The 25,413-nt window shown below is 37.7% G+C and overlaps 1 long non-coding RNA gene across 1 annotated transcript in view; it reads left to right on the top strand.

Annotated features, from left to right (window-relative positions):
- The window catches only part of LOC129659969 (uncharacterized), a 32,959-nt gene extending 17,431 nt beyond the window's left edge, over positions 1-15,528 (top strand). The window contains exon 3 of the long non-coding RNA XR_008718264.1: positions 15,333-15,528. This is a non-coding gene — a long non-coding RNA (uncharacterized LOC129659969). The remainder of the gene's footprint in view (positions 1-15,332) is intronic.
- Positions 15,529-25,413: the final 9,885 nt, after the last annotated feature.

Here is a 25,413-nt window from a genome sequence, read left to right as displayed (position 1 = left end):
GATGGTATATATATATTATATCTTTAGCCTTTAATTTATGGATGGGGCCCTTAGATGCTTCCATATCTTGGCTATTTAAAATAATGCTGCTACAAACATTGGGATGTACATATCTTTTCAAATTAATGTTTTCATTTTTTAAGGTATTTACTGGCACAAAAGCAATCACATAGAACAATGGAACAGAATAGAGAGATGAGAAATAAACTCACACACATATGGTCAATTAATCCACAACAAAGAGGCAAGGATATATAAATGGGGAAAAGACAGTCTCTTCAATAAGTGGTGTTGTAAAAACTGGACTACCACACATAAAATAATGAAACTAGAACATTTTTTTCACACCAGATATAAAAATAAATTAAAAATGTATTAAAGCTTAAATGTAAGACCACAAACCACAAAGTCTTAGAAGGAAAAAATAGTCAGTAAGCTCTTAGGCACCAGTCTCAGCAGCATTTTTTTTTTTTTTTTTTTTGCATCTGTCTCCTCAAACAAGGGAAATAAAAGCAAAAATAAACAAATGGGACTTAAGCAAACTAAAAACCTTTTGTAAAGCAAAAGAAATCACCAATAAGGCAAAAAGGTTACCTATAGAGTGGATGTATTTTGAAGATAAAGCCAAAATGATTTCCTCAGAGGTTGAATAAAGGGTTTTAGAGAAAAGGAATGGATAAGGATAATTGCAAGGTTTGTAGCCTGAGCAGCCTGGAATGATACTATTCACAGTAGACTTCTCTCTAACTTGAATCCTAATTAATGTCATCTCCAATTAGGAGTTTGCATTTTGATGACTATTAGCTTGAACTTTTTTACTTAACTTTTCATCAATTCAGAAAACCTGGTTCCAGAATTTTCTCCCTGCAGTTGTATCTTTTGGATAAATCCAACAAGTCAGTCAGTGCATGCACATGTGCTCAGTCACTAAGTCATGTCCAACTCTGCGATCCCATGACTGTAGCCCACCAGGCTTCTCTATCCACGGGACTTTCCAGGCAAGAATACTGGAGTGGATAGCCAGTTCCTCCTTCAGGGAAACTTCCTGACCCAGGGATCGAACCTGCATCTCCTGTGTCTCCTGCATTTGCAGGCGGATTCTTTACAACTGAACCACCTGGCCTGTAGCAACTAGAAACATGATCTTCTGCCATTCTAATGTGACATGTGTGACTACAGTGTAGTTTTGAATATTTACCACAGTCCATCTGTGCCAGGACTGGGCTGAGGACATTATCCAGGACTGGCTGAAGCAGCATCTCTGCTCTGGTTGGCGTCCAGAGGCAGATCATTCGAAAAGTCAAACACTAGCTTTGGAGAGAAGCCCAGCCAAATTTGAATTCCAGTTCTGGCCATCACATAGTTAGCTTGAGGCTCTCATCTGTAGAATGAGGAGCATAATATTATTTCCTTATATTTTAAAGTCAGTATTTAAGGAAATACCTATAGAGTTCTTATAACTGCTGATTTTTATTCTCCTCTCAGCTTTCCTCTTACTTTTAATCATATGCTAGTATTGACAGTTTTTGAGCCACGTGTCAGTGTCTTGTAACACCACCCATAAAAGCCTGCATCATCTTAATAATCCACCGGTCCTCTCTTGGGCATCTTTTGTTAATTATAGAAAGGTTTCCTGCCTAGGCTTGATCACGATCCTGGTTCTTAAAACAGATTTTCTTCTTCAGGTACTCAACTTTTCACTTCTCATTCTGCCACCTTTATGATTTGGATAGCTGTTCCCATTTGGTAGATGGCATAAAGCAAGAATTCAATCAATGTTCTCTATTGTTATAATAGTTTGGGCTACCCTCATAGCTCAGTTGGTAGAGAATGTGCCTGCAATGCAGGAGACCCCGGTTTGATTCCTGGCTCAGAAAAATCCTCTGGAGAAGGGATAGGCTACCCACTCCAGTATTCTGGCCTGGAGAATTCCATGGACTGTATAGTCCACGGGGTCACAGAGAGTCAGACACAACTGAGTGACTTTCACTTTTACTTTCATTGTTACTAGACAAATAAGATGATGGATGTCCATATACCTATGGTATGTGGGACCTGTTTTTTTTCCCCCCATGGAAAATCAATTTATAGATTTTTGCAATACTATGTGATAAATGTAAATCTAATCACACATGAACTGAAGATCTCTCAATTTATGCATCCTTTTCCTGTCATGTTGCTGTTTCTTGTCTTCAATCAGAAGTATCCCTGTTGCCTCAGGACTTATTTAGCTGATCCAGGCTTGGGTTTACTGCTCAAGGTTTTGTGTACTCCTCATATTCTCCACATAGATGTAAATCTGAGAGTTGTTCACGTGAATGAAATAAAAATGACAAGGAATGAGTAAAGTTGATGGGAGAAGAAATTGAGTATGAAAATAAAATCAAGATTCCATGTAAAATCAGGGGTTGAAAGATGTACTAAAAAAACAGTCAGTGCAGACTTTCCATATTTGCTTTTGTCTCATGTTCATTTTCTGACAAAAAAAATATTTTGTTGTATTTTGATTGACCACATCAGTCCTGTTCACAAGAAAATGTGTGGAGCAAATTTTAAGTGAAATGCTAATTACAAAAGTATCCATTGATAGCACTTTTGACCCCACTCTTCTTTCTTGAAAGAGAAGAAATAAGTTTATTTTCATTGAAATGTTCATTGCATGCTTTTTTCATAGATGGAATAATATGTAGCTTCTTTTTTTTAATTTATTTTTTAAGTGGAAGAGAATTGCTTTACATTGTTGGGATGGTTTCTGCTGTGGACTGCAAATCAGCCATAAGGTATTCATGAATCTATCCGCAGGGAAGCAATGGAGACACAGATACAGAGAATGGACTTGTGGATACAGTGAGGTAAGGAGAGGACGGGACGAAAGGAGAAAGTAGCATTGACATATATACACCACCACGTGTAAAATAGCTGGTGAGAAGTCAGCTTTAGCATTTTAACTCTCCTTGCTGACATAGGGCTTCCCTGGATTTCAACAAGTCACTCTTTGATGCCTTTCTTCGCGTATCTATCAGGTTAGACACTGGCATGACTTAAATTGGAAAATGCCATAAATGTAGAGTTTTCTGGAGAAAACAAACCCCATTCTGAGATTGAAAAAGTTAATTCATCAGTTTCCAAAGGGCAATAAGAATTCTTGATTCAGTGTCCTTACCAAGTGTGTTCATATTCCTACATTTTCCATAAGGTGTTACAGAAAAACCCGAACAGAACTTTTGGCCAACCCAATATTTTTTCAGTGAATGCAGATGACGCACTTGAGTGGAGGCCTGGAAAAGTATTTCTTTTTGAATCTTACAAAGTCTTTGATCTTTCTTTGTATTTTACTTCTGTTTCCTTACTCTAAGACAAAGATGTCATGCGCCTGGCAGAGATGCTATAAGAAGTTCTCTTTCATTATTATTTAAGCATTTAGAAAATATATCCCTCTGTTGTTATACACGAGTCAAGTAAGATGATAAATGTTTTGCATTATATAAACTCTCTCCTAAAATAGAGATTTCTGAATACCTATCTGAGCCATTATGTTTGGACATGGCGACTCAAACAATACTAAGGGAAGTTTCATCTAGTGATTTAATTTTTTGATAATTTTAAGCAGAATGTGATCTATGGATATAATTATTTAGGTAGGCAAAACTATTAAATGCGCTTTTGTTTACATCAATGGAAGAAAGACAGTTAGTAAGGTTTTCTCTGTTATTTTCCCCCAGACAATGTGGGAGAGGTAGATAGACATGAGTACTTTTGTGAATCAAAGTAAACTGATTAAGAATTTATTTTAAAATACCTGAAAGTACAGTTAAATTTCAGTAGCTAGCCAGTCTGTCGTTTTGATAATTCACCCTTTGTTATGACTTTTAAATGCATATTTTCTACTCAGTGCTTTTGGAGACTGAAAGCAAAAGGAAGCTTCTCTATAATAAATACTCTTTAGCTTCACTAAAGAAAACAATAGCTTTCATCAAAATGCTTGAAAGAAGACTGTGTGCACTTTTCCCACTGAATATTTAAACAAAGGACTATAGATTTATTATGATTAATATCATCATATTTTCCTAGCCATATTCATTGTTTTTTTGTTAGCTTTTAAGGCTTGTTCTGCTATCATTATCTTTCCCAAATGATACTTTGGAAAATTATACAAGTGAAAATTTAAAACTGTTGTTCATTTCCCTTAGGTTGATGCACCCCAGGAATTCACTAGTAGTTCTCTTTCATGTAGTACATGGAGATCATAAGCATGAAGAACATCTGATATGAGTATGTAGATATCATGATTGCAAAAGTTCTCATGAAACAGGTGAACCAGAGCTTCCCTACCTTCATCCCTGTAGAAAAGAGAACACCTGGAGGATCTCTTCAAAATGGTTATGTATTCATTGATTGTGACCCAATAAATTAAGCACCCCTTTTAAAACACACTTAATCTAATGTTTAAAATGTCATTTAACTGATGAGTTTCAAAGGAAAATACATCTTAATGACTGAAAATAATGGGCTTGATCCAAGTATTTTGATTTTCTGTTTTCCAAGCTCTTCCAGTTCAGAGTGATCATGTCATCAGTAGCTTTCATACAGTCCAAACTTCTGCAGGGCACATCTGAGAGAAACACAACGAACAGAAAAAATACTCAGTGGTACCCCTCTGTGGCCACTCTGCTGCTGCATTCTCTAAAAGTGGCTCTAAATCCATCAGTTTCAAAGATTGAAATGTTTGAAAAGGCTCCGCATATATTAGTTTCATAGGTAGAAATTCCTACAAGTTTTCATTTGAAGAAGTAATCTTGCTGCTTTTTACAAACTGTGAAAACTCCCTTGCTAAGCTATTGAGCATCAACAGTTTTGATGTTCTGCCAGAATCCAAAGGCCAGAACCTACAGACCTTGTTGACAGGAGTGAATATCAGGTCAGAACAGGAAGGAAGTCAGGAACTCACAAAGGAACGTCCTATGTTAATAAAGGACAGATAGGTTTAAGATGTCAGAGCAAGAGAAAGTGTTTTTTTGTTTTGCTTGCTAAAACTACTTCTTTTTAAAATTTTTATTGACATAGTTGATTTACCATGCTATGTTAATTTCTGCTATATAACAAAGTGACTTAGTTATACATATATATATTATATATAATATATATATATAGCTTTTCATATTCTTTTCCATTATGATTTATCATAGGATGATGAATGTAGTTCTCTGTGCTATAGAGTACGATGTTGTTGTTTACCCAAAAAAGTTCTAAACTCTACACAGAGAGGTAAAATAGAGCCCCATGAAATGGAACTGACTTCATTCCTTATGCTCAGATTTGGTTGATATCTACGTGTGGGTTTCTTGAGCCTATGAGCACAAACTGATTAAGGTTTCTACATGATTGCAAAGCTGTTGAGAACATGCTCTTAATTTGATTAATATGCTTTCCTCATGAGCTGTGTTATTTTGTTAAATAGTCAAATATATTATGGATTGTAGGGTATCATTTAGGCTAGTGGTTCTCAAATTATTGTGTATTCATCAGAATCAGCTGAAAGACATGTTAAACTTCAGAATACCTGGTCCCATGATCATAGTCCCTGATTCAGCAGGTCTGAAGTGCATTTTTAACAAGTTCTCAGTGATATCTCTGCTGCTGTTCTAGGAATCATACTTTAAGAATGAATCAACAGTTTAGAAATGACTGCAATTTGCTTTTTTAAAAAACTGTATTGGAGTATAGTTGATTTACAATGTTGTGTTGGTTTCAGGCATACAGGAAAGTGAATTAGTTATACACTTACACATACCCACTTTTATTATTTTCTTAAATAGGCCATTATAGAGCATTGAGTGGCATTTCCTATGCCATACAGTAGGCTCCTATTAGTTATCTATTTTATATACAATAGTGTGTACGGGCTTTCCTAGTGGCTCAGTGGTAAAGAATCTGCCTGCAGTGCAGGAAACCTGGGTTCAATCCCTGGGTTGGGAAGATCCCCTGTAGGAGGGCATAGCAACCCACTCCAGTACTCTTGCCTGGAGAATTGGCAGGCTGCCATCCATAGCATCTCACAGAGTCGGACAAGACTGAAGTGACTAGGCAGCAGCAGCAGCAGTGTATGTATGTCAATCTCTGTCTCTCAATTTATCCCTCCCCCCTGCCTCACCCCTTGGTAACCATAAGCCTAAGCCCCTGGTAACCATAAGTTTGTTTTCCACATCCACACCTCTACTTCTGTTTTGTAAATAAGTTCATGTAATTTTCTTTTTGATTACATGATATCCATAAATGCAGGTTGACATTTTCTTCTTTCCTGGATTACCTCTCTAATCTCAATTCCCATCCTTTTTCTATGGGGACCCATCAGAGTGATATGTTAAGTTTGTGCTTCCCGAGAAGTGCAGTGGTAAAGAATCTGCCTGCCAATGAAGGAGACACAAGTTCAATCCCTGGGTTGGGAAGATCCCCTAGAGAAGGAAATGGCAACCCACTCCAGTATTCTTACCTGGGAAATCCCATGGACAAAGGAGCCTGCTGGGCTACCCTCCATGGGGTTGCAAAGAGTTGGACACAACTTAGTGACTAAACAACAACAGCAACAAAGTGATCAAAATTAGCAAAAGGAGAGATTTTCTTGTTGTGAAGATGCTGCACCACACCATGAGATCATATACAAACCAATAGGGTCAGTGGGCTATACTGGGCCCAGTAACTGAACGTTCTTTCCTTCTGAGAAGAGTCAAAAATACTAGATTATAAATTTGTGTTGTAATCTTTCTTCTGTCCATGGATGTAGAAAGCTGGAAGGAGCGTTGTTTTCATGCTTACAATTTAAAGAGAATCAGACTAACTTCAAAATCATGACTTTATTAAAAATTGTTGGATAGCTGAGGTCATAAAGTAACCAAACCAATCAAAATGCAGAAGTGACAGTGACATCAGGGATAGGAAAGATTTGAATATATGCACTCACCTGGAGTAGATGCAACCGCACAACCATATGGATAAATAAACTGAAATAGTTCATTAAGGTTGAGGGGACAAAGTAAAACTCTTAGGCAAGCAAAGGTGTTGGGGAGTCTGTTTTCTTCTGCAGACTTTGTCTACCTGAACTTTACAGAACACTCAGAGAGAGATTAAAAAAAAAAGAAAAAAATCCCTAAGAAGTGCACTTGTGATTCATATGTGAGAGAGGGGAATAGCAGTCTTGCAAGAGAATAAGAAGCTTCTCCTATATCTTCTTCTGTCTCCCCTACAAAAGACTTTACAGGTGAGGCCTGGGAAAGAAGTCAGGGGATACAAGATGTTTAATCTGATACAAGATGTCTATAAAAACCCTACAGGAATAAAATATAATATTAATAAAATGAAATTTTTTCCCTCAAATCAAGAATAAGACAAGGGTGACCTCTCTCACTACTCCTATTCAACATCACACCAGGACTTTTAGCACACCAAAGTAAGAAAGACAAATAAAGGGTAGACATTAGAAATGAATAAAAATTATTGTGTATTTTTTTTGCAGAGGACATGAGATGGCTGTCTAAGTAGAAAATCCCCCAAAATCTGTTATAAGTAAGAAGCTTAATAAATAAAAGCTAATAAAAATCAATTATACAAGCATCCTAGCAATAAGCAATTACAATCTAGACATTTTAAAAGATATTTAAAATAACACTGCATTAAGTGAAATATACTAATACAATCTAACAAAAGATTGAGAGATCTCTATGTTGAATATAATCAACATGAGACATCTCTATGTTGAAAATTATAAAACATTGATTTTTAAAAAAAATTTAAAAAGTCATAATAAAAGGAGATGTGCAGGTTTCATGGACTGGACGCTTCAATATTGTTAAAGTGTTAGTTTTCCACTACATATTTAACAAAGATTCTAAGGCAGTTCATTAGGCAGTAGAAATCTTTTAAAAAAATGCTCCAAGAACAATTGGATTTTCAACTGGATATATTAAATATAAAACAAATGTACAACAGTGAGAATTGAAAAGATTATAGTGATTCTTTACAAATATTAATGAGTGATCCATCTTCTTACATACCAAGAGAAACTTTAAAAAAAAGACTTGAACTAGAATACATTAAAAATGAGACATGAATACAGATGCTGCAAACATTAAACATGTAATAAGGGACTGTGTGTCTTTGTGTCAATATTTTTGTGTAGTTAGAAAAACTGAAAGATGGTAACAATAACCCTGTATACGAGACAGCAAAAGAGACACTGATGTATAGAACAGTCTTTTGGACTCTGTGGGAGAGGGAGAGGGTGGGATGATTTGGGAGAATGGCATTGAAATATGTATAATATCATATATGAAACGAGTCGCCAGTCCAGGTTCAATGCACGATACTGGATGCTTGGGGCTGGTGCACTGGAACGACCCAGGGGGATGGTATAGGGAGGGAGGAGGGAGGAGGGTTCAGGATGGGGAACACATGTATGCCTGTGGCGGATTCATTTCGGTGTATGGCAGAACCAATACAATATTGTAAAGTTTAAAAATAAAATAAAATTTAAAAAAAGAAAAAAGAAAAACAAACTAGTTACAACTAACATATACAACTAGTAAAACTGCTGTTAAATGACAAACCATTGTCTTATAATAATTGAATAAGTTGAATTAGTAAAACATATGCTGCAAAGAGAGGTGCTACTGGTGATATTCACCAAATATTAGAACAGTCCATCCTGGCAAATGATTTACCCCAAGATTCTACTTTCACAAAACTATTTTAAAAGGAGAGAATATTCATTAACTCATTTTTTTTGTTTGTTTGTTTTTCAATTTTGTGATGGTTATTTTATGTGTCAGCTTGGTTGAGTCACAGGATGGTCAGATAGATATCTGTTTAAACATTATATCTGTGTGTGTCTGTGAGGATGTTTCTGGATGAGATTAGCATTTGAATTGGTGAACTGACTAAAGCAAAGGACCACTTTCCATATGAATGGGCACCAGCCAATCCACGGAGGGTCTGGATAAAATAAAGAAGTTCAAGAAAGTTGAATTAAAGCTCTGCTTGACTGTGTGAACTGGGACATGATCTTCTGCCTTCAGTGTCCTGATTCCCAGGATCTCAGATTTGAACTGGAATCTACATTAGGCTCTTCAGCTCTCTAGACTTTGAAAAACATCACTGACATTCTTAAGTCTCCAACTTGTGGAGGCAAATTGCGACAATTCTTGGCCTCCATGATCATGTGAACCAATTTGTTATAATAAATCTCTCTTTTTATACATATATACACACACGTATACACACACACACACATTTGTTGTTGTCCTTTAGTCACAACTCTTTTGTGACCCCGTGGACTATAGCCCTTCAGGCTCCTCTGTTCATGGGATTTTCCAGGCACGAATACTGAAGTAGGTTTCCATTTTCTTCTCCAGAGGATCTTCCCAAACCAAGAATCAAAACTGCATCTCATGCATTGCAGACAGAATCTTTACCACTAAGTTATCATGGAAGACCATATATATTTTTTCCATAACATTTTAATGGAAAAATCTGAATAACTTTTAGGCCAACTCTCTCTCTCTATACACACACACACACACACACACACACACACAGCTTCTATTGGTTCTACTTCTCTATATGTGTGTGTGTGAAGTCGCTCAGTCATATCTGACTGCAAACCCATGGACTGTAGCCTGCCAGGCTCCTCTGTCCACAGGATTCTCCAGGCAAGAATACTGAAGTGGGTTGCCATTTCCTTCTCCAGGGGACCTTCCCAACCCAGGGATTGAACCCAGGTCTCCTGCATTGCAGGTAGACACTTTATCCTCTGAACCACGAGGGAATCTTCTCTATAGGACCCTCATTAATACAGACTTATATAATTTTGATATTAAAACTCAACAAACAAGTTTCTAAAGGAAAACCACAGGACCATATTGCTTATGGGTATAGATGTAAATCCCCTAAACAAAATTTTAGTCAACTGAATGCATCAATATATAAAATATATAATTTATTATCATTAACTTAGCTAGTTTTATTAGTGAAAGTTTAGTAATATATTAGCTGAGTAAAACAGTAATCCATAAACTAATTTTATTAGATTAGTGTCAATAAAAGTTTCTAATCTATTAATTAAATTCAGTAAAAGTATTTGAGGAACATAGCAAATAGTTTATGAAATATCTATAGCACTATTTTATGAAAGGTGAACAACATTACTCTAATTAAAGGTGTCTACAAAGACCTATGGAAACATCACATTTAATAATTGTCATGGTCCAGGTGCGGGTTGGAAAAGAATTTCCAGACATGAGACAGAATGAGAGGGAAATAAAGTTTATTAGATTGGGAGAATCCCAGGGACAGAGGAGCCTGGTGGGCTGCTGTCTATGGGGTCGCACAGAGATGGGCACGACTGAAGCGACTTAGCAGCAGCAGCAGATTGGGGGACGTGGGGTATCTCCTCACAGCTGCTCCAGTGCCATGCAGCCAACAAAGGTCTGTCTAGTCAAGGCTATGGTTTTTCCAGTAGTCATGTATGAATGTGAGAGTTGGACTATAAAGAAAGCTGAGCACAGAAGAATTGATGCTTTTAAACTGTGGTGTTGGAGAAGACTCTTGGGAGTTCCTTGGACTGCAAGGAGATCCAACCAGTCCATCCTAAAGGAGATCAGTCCTGAATATTCATTGAAAGGACTGATGGTGAAGCTGAAACTCCAATACTTTGGCCACCTGTTGCGAGGAACTGACTCATTTGAAAAGACCCTGATGCTGGGAAAGATTTAAGGCAGGAGAAGTGGACAACAGAGGATGAGATGGTTGGATGGCATCACCGACTCAATGGAGATGAGTTTAAGTAAACTCCTAGAATTGGTGATGGACACGGAGGCCTGGTGTGCTGCAGTCCATGGGGTCTCAAAGAATCAGATATGACTGAGTGACTGAACTGAGAATGAGAGATGCTGTTAGAATAGCGGGTGAGCTCCAGGGAGAACTGACGTTGAACAGGGGTTCTTAGTCCACTTTTATACCCAGGGTACAAGAAGTGGTGTACCACTTCTTGTGGGTCATTTGCTGATTAGATGAGGCACATATACCGGATGAGGGAAGAGTAAGGCAAATAACTTCTACCTGTGTGGGATATGAGGGGAGACAGGTTATACTACTCAGGAGGACCTGAAATTCATTAATAATTACAGCATGGGGGAGAGAAGGATGATAAAGGTCTGCTTTTTCAGTTTTTGTATTCCAAGATCCTCCTTGGTGCTATCTGCTCTTTCGTCCTTGGATCACCACAATAACAAAATGCTAAAAAATAGTTCTGAAATCAGAAATGGAGCAAAGATGCATACTTCAACTACTTCTATGCATAATTTTATTGGAGGTCTTAGATGGCTTAGTTAGGCAAGAAAAAAAAATACATGATATAAGTTTAGAAAAAGTCTCATTTCTTATAGATTCTAATTTCAAAATTATTAAAACAATACCACTATAGGCTACTCATTAGGATATTTTTACAAAAGGATCATTTGTACTTACTATTTAACAAATAACTAAAGCATGGAATTACCTGTGAAGATAGATATATATTCACTTTTCTTACAAAATATTCAAGCACATGCCTATGCAGTATTATTATTAACAAAACCATGAAAGATAAAAATAACTTTTGAAACAAATCAATGTCTCAGCTCTACCTTTCTTATCATCCTCCTTCTGTATGTATATAGTGTGGTATTATCAGACCATCTTCGATTACGTGACTTCACCACTCACAAGGTAGGTGAATGCTTTCTCTAAGCTTAGCTGCAAAACAGAACTACAACATCTACCATGCAAATTTGCTGCAGGAAAGGAATAACATAATTCATGCCTTGTGCTTCATTCATAATATATAATTATTTAAATAACTGATATTATCAGCTATAGCAAAGATTTTTTTCAGATTTCATTCTGTTTTCCTCCTTTACTATAATTCAACCAAATAGGCAAAATATTTCACTTAAATGTAAAACATGTCCATAAGGTAATTTTCATCTTTTCAAATCTCAGAAGTAAAATGATTCCCCAAATAAAATGTGCTCTTTTATTCTCTTTTGAAAAAACAAACAAGCTAGGATTTTTTTTACCATTCCAAAAAAAAGTTATAATTGCTTTTTAACATGTTGACCTTTTTTGTATTGATTTTTGTATTGATTCAATATTGGATTGAAAGTGCAACTGTGAATGAGAGATAGACGGTTTATTCCCTGTACTGTCTACCCTTCCTCCTGCCTACCCGAGAGAATGGTCTAGCTTCAGTCTGTTAGTGCAGCTGTTCAACTGGCAGATTCCCTCAGCATTAAGATGGGCATCTGGAACCTAACCCAAGCATCTCCTGAATTGCCACCAAAGCATGCTTTTCTTTTGCAGCCAAATTCTTGAACAGCTCAACTCATAATTCCTTCATTCTCTTCTGTCTTGGTCTTTGAGCTTGCTACAATACACCTGCTACATCATTTCCCATTTGTCTTACCCTGTGACCACTCCTTTACAATCTGAGCTCCCATTTCACAATAATTCAAAATCCCTGTGCTATGGCCACAGCCTTCAGCCACACTTGGGGTGCTCTGCTGGCTTTACAAAGTCACTGGGATTCTTCCTCCTCCTATAGGAGATTCTGTAAGCTGGCTCACTCTATTCTCCCAAGTAGAACTGGAGAGATACAGATAAATGAGAAACATTTGCAGCAAGATGAATCATATTGGAAGTATATTGCTCTAGGTCACACACACAGGTTTTCTATAGCTCCAAATTCAGTGTATGCAAAAGTTCTGTCGTCTAAAACTGTTGTCCCTAAACTTTGGACCAATATCTTCCCATTGTAGATACAGTCATTGTAGTCTATAACTGACTCTGCTATTTCCCTTCTCACCCTACCTAACAGTGAAAGGGAAGTAAGACAAAGAAATAAAGAATATTGGATGGCCAACTGAATGCTTCATCTCTAAAGTACTTAGCTCCTACTCTGCTCCAGGACATAGTTGTATGTGAAATCATATTCTAAGGTTTGAGAGTTTTTTGTTTTTTAAAGAATCCTGATATTTATAAGCAAAATACTACAACGTTTTATTGTTTGCAAGTAATTAATTTTTTGGAATCCCAATGCAACTCATCAAAAGACACACTCATGTGAGCAAGGGGACCACTAGTTTGAACAGGGGACCCTAGTTTGTGGCTTTTATTTTAAGAGTTGGCCTAATGGAAAAATCTGTTTTCTAGCATCCCAAAGGATCCTTAAGCCTCCATGACTTTGCTTCGGGTTTTATGTTCAATGCAGGAATATCAGAATATAACAGCTCATAGTTTTGTGCATACTAAGTTGCTTCAGTTGCATCCAACTCTTTGCGACCCTATGGACTGTCATAGTTCCAATTCTCTAAAATCTTTGAGAATGGGGAGGGTTACCTTTGTTTAGGATGGTGTATGGCCTTAGTCCCTTCAGGTTTATCACTGATGTATGCTAAAAATCCTTGTAATGCTGTTTGCAACGTTAATGCTTCATCTGAGTTTGAAAAATTATTCATTTTCATTTGCCAGGTTTTAACCACTAATATTCTTTTCTGGTATAACCCTGTTTGTGCTTGAATTCTAACTCCTAAGCACTTGAAAACGTGACAGCTGTACAAATTCGATTATTATAATGCATTGTCATTCCAAATCTCTGTAATGAGAAAGATGCCCTGACTCAAAAGAATAAATATAAAGGAAGCAATACATATTCACTGGTGTCACAGATTAATTGAGTTTCCTCACTGTGCAAAGGAAAAAGCTGTGACTTTTGAGTTTAAATGGATTCATAATCAAATTATAACACCTAAAGAATGACAGTAACCACTGATATAACTCACAAAAAAGACCTTGGGGAAATTGATTGGTAGGTGTAAGAACTTTCGATGGATCTCCCACTCCATGCAGGTCAAAGAAGAAGGACCTGAATACAGCTAAATAAAAGCCTAATATTCCACAATCATGGGATGTTTGAAATACGTAGTAAATAAGCAAAGTCTTATAGATCACTTTCACTATTATTTGTAGTAACTCAAGAAAGTCTTAATTCTTTGGGGTATTATAACCTTGATAAAATTTTAAGACAAATTGTAATTTTGTGCTCAATATCTTTGGACATTTTTATACTACTTCCTTATGTTGTTACTCAGAGAGATTTTAATGATTCAAAAAGATTCTTGCTGTTTTCTACTCCTAAGACTAACTAGTGAAAATCTTCTTAACAATTCTTTTCCCAAAGCTTTTTACTAAAATTCTCATTTTTGAAATTTCAGAGGAATCTGTATTCAATATTAGTCTCCCATTTATCTATTTTGAAGAAATATACTGAAGACCTGGATTGCATGTAAATTATTCTCTGTAAATTAAGAATCTGAGTAGCAAGTAAACTTCTAATTTTCACCAAATTAATCCAGTTCACCTAAAGGTTTCCAGACTTACATAACAATAGTAAATTAAAACATTCTTCCATCCTTACTTTCAAAACACACGTTTTTGAATGATGGACTAAATTGGGATGAACACAAGGAAGTTCTATTATTATAGATATATGTCTTGGGAAAAAGATATCAATCTCATGTTCAGCTAAGAATATTGAAAGAGGTTCAATATTCTATCCAGTCTGGGGATAGCACTAGACTTTGGAAAACAGACAGACAAAGTGAAATATAAATCCCAAGGAAGAGAAAGATTCAGACACTATGTTCTTTGGTAGAGAGTTCCAGCAGTCAGTGAGTCAGTGAGAGGAGAGAAAGTTTCAGAGAACTGTCTTCAAATATTGATGCCTGTTATGTAAAAGACTTGCTGGCTTTCAGCTATGCTAACAAGCAGAGCTAGTACTAAAGAGTACCAAGAGACATATTTTGACTACTATAAGGAAAATCTTTGTAAGAATTAACAATGTTCAGCAATGAAATGGATCATTTTATGAAGTAGGCAATCCCATATTTCAAAATGGTTTGGGAACCCGAACAACTATTTGGGCTGCCAGTGCAATTCTTTCAAAAATTCCAATGTGAAATGCCTTCTTCCTCTAGCTTATTGCATGTTTACTCATTTCTAGCCTTTCTGCCATCTTTTCTAATAGAGTATTTATTTTCACATTGGCACTCTTTCCAACCTGGTCACCATCACCAACAGATTCAGTGGACTTTTGGTACAAGAGTACTTATACCAAAGTACTCTATAAGAAGGTACTTTCCTCCCTAAGATCACCAACATACAGTTACCATACACTCATTCCTTGAATTAGGATGATTCACAATGACTTTTCAAAGCTTAGATAGTGAATCTTTACTATTTTCCAGGTACCAGGCCCAGTGTTTCGTAAGCAGTGCAGAGGACATCCTCACAGACTGACAAGGTGTATTAAGTGAATTCTGATCCAACCTAAGATATACAAACTCCAAAACAAGTCATCTGGTTCTCTAGGGAAACATTTTAATTGGCTTTCTTGACGTTATATTTTGCAGATTTCTACTGAGTGAATTTGGCAATAAAGAGTTCATGGTCTGAGCCACAGTCAGCTCCTGGTCTGGTTTTTGTTGACTGTATAGAGTTTCTCCATCTTTGGCTGCAAAGAATATAGTCAATCTGATTTAGGTGTTGACCATCTGGTTATGTCCATGTGTAGAGTCTTCTCTTGTGTTGTTGGAAGAGGGTGTTTGCTATGACCAGTGCATTTTCTTGGCAAAACTCTATTAGCCTTTGCCCTGCTTCATTCTGTATTCCAAGGCCAAATTTGCCTGTCACCCCAGGTATTTCTTGACTTCCTACTTTTGCATTCCAGTCCCCTATAATTTTCATTATACCTCTTTTTTGGGTATTAGTTCTAAAAGGTCTTGTAGATCTTCATAGTACTGTTCAACTTCAGCTTCTTCAGGGTTACTGGTTAGGGCATAGACTTGGATTACTGTGATATTGAATGGTTTGCCTTGGAAATGAACAGAGATCATTCTGTTGTTTTTGAGATTGCATCCAAGTACTGCATTTCAGACTCTTTTGTTGACCATGATGGCTATTCCATTTCTTCTAAGGGATACCTGCCCTTAGATATAGTAGTAGGTATAATGGTCATCTGAGTTAAATTCACCCATTCTAGTCCATTTTAGTTTGTTGATTCCTAGAATGTCAATGTTTACTCTTGCCATCGCTTGTTTGACCACTTCCAATTTGCCTTGATTCATGGACCTGACATTCCAGGTTCCTATGCAATATTGTTCTTTACAGCATCGGACCTTGCTTCTATCACCAATCACATCCATAACTGGGTATTGTTTTTGCTTTGGCTCCATCCCTTCATGCTTTCTGGAGTTATTTCTCCACTGATCTCCAGTAGCATATTGGGCCCCTACTGACCTGGGGAGTTCCTCTTTCAGTATCCTATCATTTTGCCTTTTCATACTGTTCATGGAGTTCTCAAGGCAAGAGTACTGAAGTGGTTTGCCATTCCCTTCTCCAGTGGACCACATTCTGTCAGACCTGTCTACCATGACCCTCCCATCTTGGGTGGTCCCACGGGCATGGCTTAGTTTCACTGAGTTAGACAAGGCTGTGGTCCTAGTGTGATTAGATTGACTAGTTTTCTGTGAGTATGGTTTTTCCAGTGGTCATGTATGAATGTGACAGTTGGACTGTAAAGAAAGCTGAGCACTGAAGAATTGATGCTTTTGAATTGAACTGTGGTGTTGGAGAAGACTCTTGAGAGTCCCTTGGACTGCAAGGAGATCCAACTAGTCCATTGTGAAGGAGATCAGCCCTGGGATTTCTTTGGAAGGAATGATGCTGAAGCTGAAACTCCAGTACTTTGGCCACCTCATGCAAAGAGTTGATTCATTGGAAAAGACTGTGATGCTGGGAGGGATTGGGGGCAGGAGGAGAAGGGGACGACAGAGGATGAGATGGCTGGATGGCATCACCAACTCGATGGACATGAGTCTCAGTGAACTCCGGGAGTTGGTGATGGACAGGGAGGCCTGGCGTGCTGCGATTCATGGGGTCGCAAAGAGTCGGACACGACTGAGTGACTGATCTGATCTGATAACCACCTCACTGGGATGATAATCCTGTTTAGTTCTTTTGAGAAACTAAGCCTATTCTTTTATCCTGGAGTTGTGGATTTCTTTATATTTCTATGACTGCTCTTGGGGGTTTTGAGAGGATTTGGCTGGCCTGCTGGCCTGGTACAGCAAGGTACAAGCAATAAATCTACTGAATGTGTTATGAGTACATTTTGTCATGGAATCATTCATACTCATGTCTCTTATGAACTTACAGTCTTTATGGCTAATACAAAGTATTCCTGGCTCATGCTTGAATTTTTTCAGTTTAACAGGCTGAATCAGAAGCCAATACTAAGCGCTTCTGGGTTCCAATGATCCTGATACATATGAAGTCTTATTTCTATTAGCTGAGCAGCTGTTTCTGAATATACTGGACTTACTTTGGAATACATTTAATTATTTTAGTTTCTATATTATAGGCCAATATATTGGTCTATAGAACAATATGGTAAACAGAATCCTAAAGAGAGGGTAGAGAGCTTAGAGTCAACGGATCACTCACAGAATAAGAATCTGTATCTTAATGAGAGCCACCTTTTCATTCTCTGTGTTCCAGGATTCACTAGCACATTCAAACATGAGAAACTGTCATTCAGTGAATGTTCTAAGTATATACTCTTATCTAGAATGTGTAATTTGAATCCTTTCCTGAAGGTTAGCAATTACTCTAACCTACCATTGTTGGCCCTTAACTACATGTCATAAGCAACAGTAATTTTTCAGTAAACACTAGTCTGTTTCTGTTTTTTGAGATGTTAAAGATGACTGAAGATTACCTATATATGACATCATATAAGAAATTCATGAGGATATTTTTGATTTATCCAAATAGTCTGACATCTTTATAAGAGGAATAACTGTTAACTTGTGGTCTCTAAATCCTTGATGAATGCAAGTATAATTTTGTGCACAGGTATATGGGATTCTGCCCTAAGATCCAGACGTATTTTGCAGGTCTATATTTAGGCTGTATTTTTGGTTTCACCATTGACTTGTTTCATCCTTTGGGGTTAAGTCATTATCTTTTGTTACCAAATAAATGAAGAAAATGTGATGATTTGCTCTATATCTCAGAGGTTGTGTAAAGATCCCTGGGTTTAAGTGCTATATGTGTGATGCATGTGTAAAGGTGAAGTACTGCTAATAAAGAAATCATAGTTGTTTTGAGCAAAGTTCCGAACTTTACTTACTAACTTCCCAATTGTCATCCTGAGAGAGTATAATGTTTCAGATCAGATCAGATCAGATCAGTCGCTCAGTCATGTCCAACTCTTTGTGACCCCATGAATCGCAGCACCCCAGGCCTCCCTGTCCATCACCAACTCCCGGAGTTCACTGAGACTCATGTTCATCGAGTTGGTGATGCCATCCAGCCATCTCATCCTCTGTCATCCCCTTCTCCTCCTGCACCCAATCCCTCCCAGCATCAGAGTCTTTTCCAATGATTCAACTCTTTGCATGAGGTGGCCAAAGTATTGGAGTTTCAGCTTTAGCATCATTCCTTCCAAAGAAATCCTAGGGCTGATGTCCTTCAGAATGGACTGGTTGGATCTCCTTGCAGTCCAAGGGACTCTCAAGAGTCTTCTCCAACACCACAGTTCAAAAGCATCAATTCTTTGGCGCTCAGCCTTCTTCACAGTCCAACTGTCACATCCATACATGACCATAGGAAAAACCATAGCCTTGACTAGACGGACCTTTGTTGGCAAAGTAATGTCTCTGCTTTTGAATATTCTATCTAGGTTGGTCATAACTTTCCTTCCAAGGATAAGTGTCTTTTAATTTCATGGCTGAAGTCACCATCTGCAGTGATTTTGGAGCCCAGAAAAATAAAGTCTGGCACTATTTCTACTGTTTCCCCATCTATTTCCCATGAAGTGGTGGGACCGGATACCATGATCTTCATTTTCTGAATGTTGAGCTTTAAGCCAACATTTTCACTTTCCACTTTCACTTTCATCATGAAGCTTTTTAGTTCCTCTTCACTTTCTGCCATAAGGGTGGTGTCATCTGCATATCTGAGGTTATTGATATTTCTCCCAGCAATCTTGATTCCAGCTTGTGTTTCTTCCAGTCCAGCATTTCTCATGATGTACTCTGCATATAAGTTAAATAAGCAGGGTGACAATATACAGCCTTGGCATACTCATTTTCCTATTTGGAACCAGTCTGTTGTTCCATGTCCAGTTCTAACTGTTGATTCCTGACCTGCATAGAGGTTTCTCAATTGGCAAGTTAGGTGGTCTGATATTCCCATCTCTTTCAGTATTTTCCACAGTTTATTGTGATCCACACAGTCAAAGGCTTTGGCATAGTCAATAAAGCAGAAATAGATGCTTTTCTGGAACTCTCTTGCTTTTTCCATGATACAGCTGATGTTGGCAATTTGATCTCTGGTTCCTCTGCCTTTTCTAAAACCAGCTTGAACATCAGGAAGTTCACGATTCACATATTGCTGAAGCCTGGCTTGGAGAATTTTGAGCATTACTTTACTAGCATGTGAGATGAGTGCAATTGTGCAGTAGTTTGAGCATTCTTTGGCATTGCCTTTCTTTAGGATTGGAAAGAAAACTGACCTTTTCCAGTCTTGTGGCCACTGCTGAGTTTTCCAAATATGCTGACATATTGAGTGCAGCACTTTCACAGCATCATCTTTCAGGATTTGGAATAGCTCAACTGGAATTCCATCACCTCCACTAGCTTTGTTCGTAGTGATGCTTTCTAAGGCCCACTTTACTTCACATTCCAGGATGTCTGGCTCTAGGTCAGTGATCACACCATCATGATTATCTGGGTGGTGAAGATCTTTTTTGTACAGTTTTTCTGTGTATTCTTGCCACCTCTTCTTAATATCTTCTGCTTGTGTTAGGTCCATACAATATCTGTCCTTTATCGAGTCCATCTTTGCATGAAATATTCCTTTGGTATCTCTGATTTTCTTGAAGAGATCTCTAGTCTTTCCCATTCTGTTGTTTTCCTCTATTTCTTTGCATTGATCGCTGAGGAAGGCTTTCTTATCTTTTCTTGCTATTCTTTGGAACTCTGCATTCAGATGTTTATATCTTTCCTTTTCTCCTTTGCTTTTCGCTTCTCTTCTTTTCACAGCTATTTGTAAGGCCTCCCCAGACAGCCGTTTTGCTTTTTTGCATTTCTTTTCCATGGGGATGGTCTTGATCCCTGACTCCTGTACAATGTTTAGATATTCCTAAATAGGCTTCTCCTTGGATTTTTGGAATTTATGAAATCAGCATCAGTTCCAGAGATAAATTTTTCTGAGTATACTCAGTAGTGGCACATTGTCTTCTGAGTGGGATTTGTTTTAAAGATAGGCCCTTTCAGTACTTTTAGTAGCCCAGCAGTCTATAAGAATAGGAATATCTACATCTTGGTTTCTCTAATTTCAGTGTAAATTTGGGCCTGGTATGTAAAAGCCTATATCAAGACTTTTTAAGTGATAGAATAAATGAATAGTTAAATGAAGAAAACATAAGTGAGTATTTAGCCATGTATTTTAAATAAAATTTTTATAAATGTAGCTAGAAAACAGATATAAAATATTTCATAAATAGAAGCTTCAAAACTACTTTAAGCAATGGAATTAGTGTAGAATTGCAAAGGAAAGGGAAAATATTGACCTTGAAAGACAATTTCTGTTGTTTGTTTAAATCAGTTTGGTTTTAATAATACACACACATTATACATAACATAGTTACAGCTTTAATTATGTGTTTCTAGAAATACAAAGAAAGTGATGACTAAGGTTATTTTCATTATATTAGCCAGCACATCTCTTTCTAAATTATTTTACAAAATTGCTCAAGTGCTTGGCAATCAGCTCAGAGAGTGTAAAGTGCTAATTTTTGTGTCAAGAACTAAGTTTGTGGTCTCTACTGCTGAGAATTCTATTTGGCTGTAGTGAACCACAAAATGTCATGCCTTTCCAGGATACAGTAGCTCTAGAGGTCTTGGCAGCCTCAGGCTGACCTATTCAAAAAAAGATATTTGTCAGTTAACACTTATGTCTGAGAATAGCTTAGCTTGAAAGAAAGGGCTACCATTAGGTTGAAATACTGAGAGATTCTCCATGAAAAGCCCAGAGACTTTACTAAATCCATATGACTAGGGCAGTGTAGGACTGGAGATCCAGAGATGGAGGGAGGGCTCCTCTCTGTGAGTTCTCTGGTCCACAAAGAGCTCAGACCACAAGTGAAGTTACTTTGGGCTTCCCAGGTGGCAGAGTGGCAAATACCCTCCTGCAATGCAGGTGACCCAGGTTCGTTATTTTGACATCAGCTGATCAGCCAATGGAATAAATATGCTGAGGTAAAACAAAGACAAACAAATCTAGAAATGTAGTAATTATAATTTATAGACATTCTTATCCAGTGACTCAAAGAAATTGTCATGTGTTAGTGTTCATTTGCCAGAGATGCTCCAAGTCATTTGTCCCCAGACTCATGATGAATTAGTAGGTAATAGAACATTTCCCATTTTGCTTAAATATATAATAGAACAATACAAATTTTAAAATGACTGTCATAATTGTTGTCTTTTATCAGTATCTTTTATGGGGGAAAAAAGGCTCTTCCTAGACTGGCAGCAAGCAACACTGCAAAACAAGTTTGCTTTCCTCTTTCTCTGTTTTCCTCTCATCAAAGAATATAATCAATGACATGAAATTATAAGGACGACTATTAAAACAACCAGTGGGAAGTTACTGCAGGCAGAGACTCTGCCTTAAGAGTACTAACTTTGATCCTCACCGAGTCCCAAGTGACACCCATTCTTTTTAGCATTTTACAGATGCATTTTACAGACTGAGACAGAGACTAGTTAAATGACTTGCTCAAAGTCCTTAAACCAGGCAGTGGAAAACTGGACAGTGTGACTCCAGAGTTAACACACAGAAGCTCAAGCAGGGGTAGCAAATGTCCTTGCATAAACATATTTGCCTATTAGGAGAGTTAGTTCAAAAATCTCTAAGGAAATAGTCTGTGAGATTTCACTCTAAAGAATTTGTGACCTGAGTCTGAACTGAGTCAGGAACTGTTTTGACTAGGAGAGGCCTCCCTAATGTTCCTGGAGCAGAATCTCTTGGGAGCTAAACCCCTTTGCCTAACTCAGGACCATGGAAAGGGAAGTAAACATTGAGTCCAGTATCTGGTGAAAATATCTTCTTTTCCCATGTGATCTGTTCCAAACTTTCTTTTTTTGGTGGCCCTTGGTGACTGCCTTTGTGGTATCCTTTACAACTTTCTCCTCCACTCAGAGTGTCCAAGCTACATACTCTCCATTCTCTTTAGCACTTCTGTGACATTGATGCTACTTGTTTAATGCTTCTTTTTCATTAGATGTGAGTGAGTTCTCCAGTGCAGGGACTACACCACTCTTCCTGGGTACCCAACCTCTAGCATTACCCTAGAGGTGCCAGGTGCCAGAACTCATAAAAGTTTTATGGCAATGGTATTAATTAACAGAAATTTAATCAAGATATGCTGCTGATTGTTGTTGCATACGACTCATTGCAATCCTTTGGGCTGCAGCAAGCCAGGCTCCTCTGTCCTCCACTGTCTCCTGGAGTTTACTCAATTCATGTCCATTAAGTCAGTGATGCTATCTAACCATCTGATCCTCTGCCACCCGTCCCTTTCTCCTCCTGCCTTCAGTCTTTCCCAGCATCCGGATCTTTTCCACTAAATGGGCTCTTCTCATCAGGTGGGCAAAGTATCAAAGCTTCAACTTCAGCAACAGTTTTTCCAATGAATATTCAGAGTTGATTTCCTTTAGGGTTGACTGGTTTGATCTCCTTGCATTCCAAGGGGCTTCTCTAAGAGTCTTTGCCAGCACTAGAATTAGAAAGCATCCATTCTTTGGCTTTCGCCTTCTTTATGCTGCTGATTCATGCATGCGTGCTCAGTCACTTCAGTCATGTCCGACACTTTGCGACCGCATGGACTGTAGCCCCCCCCATGCTCCTCTGTCCACAAGATTCTTCAGGCAAGAATACTGGAGTGGGTTGCCGTGCCCTCCTTCAGGGTTTCTTCCCCACCCAGGGATTGAACCTGGGTCTCCTGTACTGCAGCTGGATTCTTTACCACTGAGCCACTGGGGAAGCCCTAATGCTGCTGATATGAGGTATCAAGTATTGTTGATTTCACAAGTGGAATAGCTCTTAGAGAAAAACAGTATTAGAGATGGACTATGGCAGTGTAAGTCAGCCAAAATCTATACAGATGCAGCTGTAAGAAACTATGTAATGTTGATGAAGATAAAGAGAAAAAGTCAGAAGAAGCAAATTATAATAAACTATGGCATCCTCCCTTTTGAAGCACAAGTCTAGTCTAAGTCACTAAGAGTTTCCTGAAAGCTGTAATTCTTGTGTCTAATATTGTAGTCTTTTTGAGACAGATTATTTATAAAGTACTTTCTTTTAATCTTTATTTTTTTTAATGTTATTTATTTCTTGACCACCCAGCATGCCAGATCTGAGTTACCCAACCATAGATGGGAAGTGGGGACCCTTGCACTGGAAATGTGGCATCTTAACCACTGGACCACCAGTGAAGTCCTTATAAAACACTTTAGATAGCAGACCTCAAATTGGATGCATGGACATTACATTTTTTCACCCTAAAATTATGCAAAATCTGGTGTAAAATACCACTTTAGTCTCTCCTACTTAAAATACTCACCAACTTGAAAACTAAGGTTTTATGCTGCTGAAATTCCATGATTCTGGTTCTTTCCCTCATGGTGATGTCACATATTTTGTCTTTCATGCACATACATGAAAATGCTTTATTCTCATACTGAAATGTTATCATGTACATTCCACCTAGACATATCATAGTACAAGTTAACATTTATTGAGAGATATTTACATGTGCCAGGGCTTAAGCCTAGCACTCTATGTGGACTATATCCTTGTAAGAATTCAGGAAATCACCTAACTTTATTTTTATATTTTTACAGATAGGAAAATTGAGAGGTGAATCCATTTACCTGAAGTTCCTTATCTAATAAGTGGTGGAGCAGTATTTATTCTCAGGCAGTCTGAGCTCAAGAAGTTATATCATCCGACTTTAATATAAACTGAAAAGGAGAATAACCAAAAAGAGCCATCTTGAATTCTTGGAAAGCATTCAGCCATAACTTAAACATATAAAACCATTTGAATGCAGCTGAGAAAGCAGGACTTAGAACAGTCACGAGGTTGTGACACAGTCCTTCTTCTCTTCTGTTTACATCAGGGCAGCTTCAGGGCATATGTTAGGATCTAACCTTGACATACAGGAAGTGGTGTGAAGCGTCACTGGTCCTGGATGTTCCAATGTCCTGACTCTTCCTATGTGTTCTTGTTCATGGATCAGAAGAATCAATACAGTGAAAATGAGTATACTACCCAAAGCAATCTATAGATTCAATGAAATCCCTATCAAGCTACCAACGGTATTTTTCACAGAGCTAGAACAAATAATTTCACAATTTGTATGGAAATACAAAAAACCTCGAATAGCCAAAGCTATCTTGAGAAAGAAGAATGGAACTGGAGGAATCAACCTGCCTGACTTCAGGCTGTACTGCAAAGCCACAGTCATCAAGACAGTATGGTACTGGCACAGAGACAGAAATATAGATCAACGGAACAAAATAGAAAGCCCAGAGATAAACCCACACACCTATGGACACCTTATCTTTGACAAAGAGGCAAGAATATACAATGGATTAAAGACAATCACTTTAACAAGTGGTGCTTGTAAAACAACCACTTGTCAAAGAATGAAACTAGAACACTTTCTAACACCATACACAAAAATAAACTCCAAATGGATTAAAGATCTAAACATAAGACCAGAACTTATAAAACTTTTAGAGGAGAACATAGGCAAACACTCTCCGCATACATCACAGCAGGATCCTCTAAGACCCACCTCCCAGAATATTGGAAATAAAAGCAAAAGTAAACAAATGGGATCTAATTCAAATTAAAAGCTTCTGCACAACAAAGGAAACTATAAGCAAGGTGAAAAGACAGCCTTCAGAATGGGAGAAAATAATAGCAAATGAAGCAACTGACAAACAACTAATCTCAAAACTATACAAGCAACTCCTGCAGCTCAACTCCAGAAAAATAAATGACCCAATCAAAAAATGGGCCAAAGAACTAAATAGACATTTCTCCAAAGAGGACATACAGATGGCTAACAAACACATGAAAAGATGCTCAACATCACTCATTATCAGAGAAATGCAAATCAAAACCACAATGAGGTACCATTTCACGCCAGTCAGAATGGCTGTGATCCAAAAGTCTATAAGCAATAAA

Source organism: Bubalus kerabau, chromosome 9 (genome assembly GCF_029407905.1).
Source record: "Bubalus kerabau isolate K-KA32 ecotype Philippines breed swamp buffalo chromosome 9, PCC_UOA_SB_1v2, whole genome shotgun sequence".
Taxonomy (NCBI): domain Eukaryota; kingdom Metazoa; phylum Chordata; class Mammalia; order Artiodactyla; family Bovidae; genus Bubalus; species Bubalus kerabau.
This window is presented reverse-complemented; position numbering and strand designations above follow the sequence as displayed.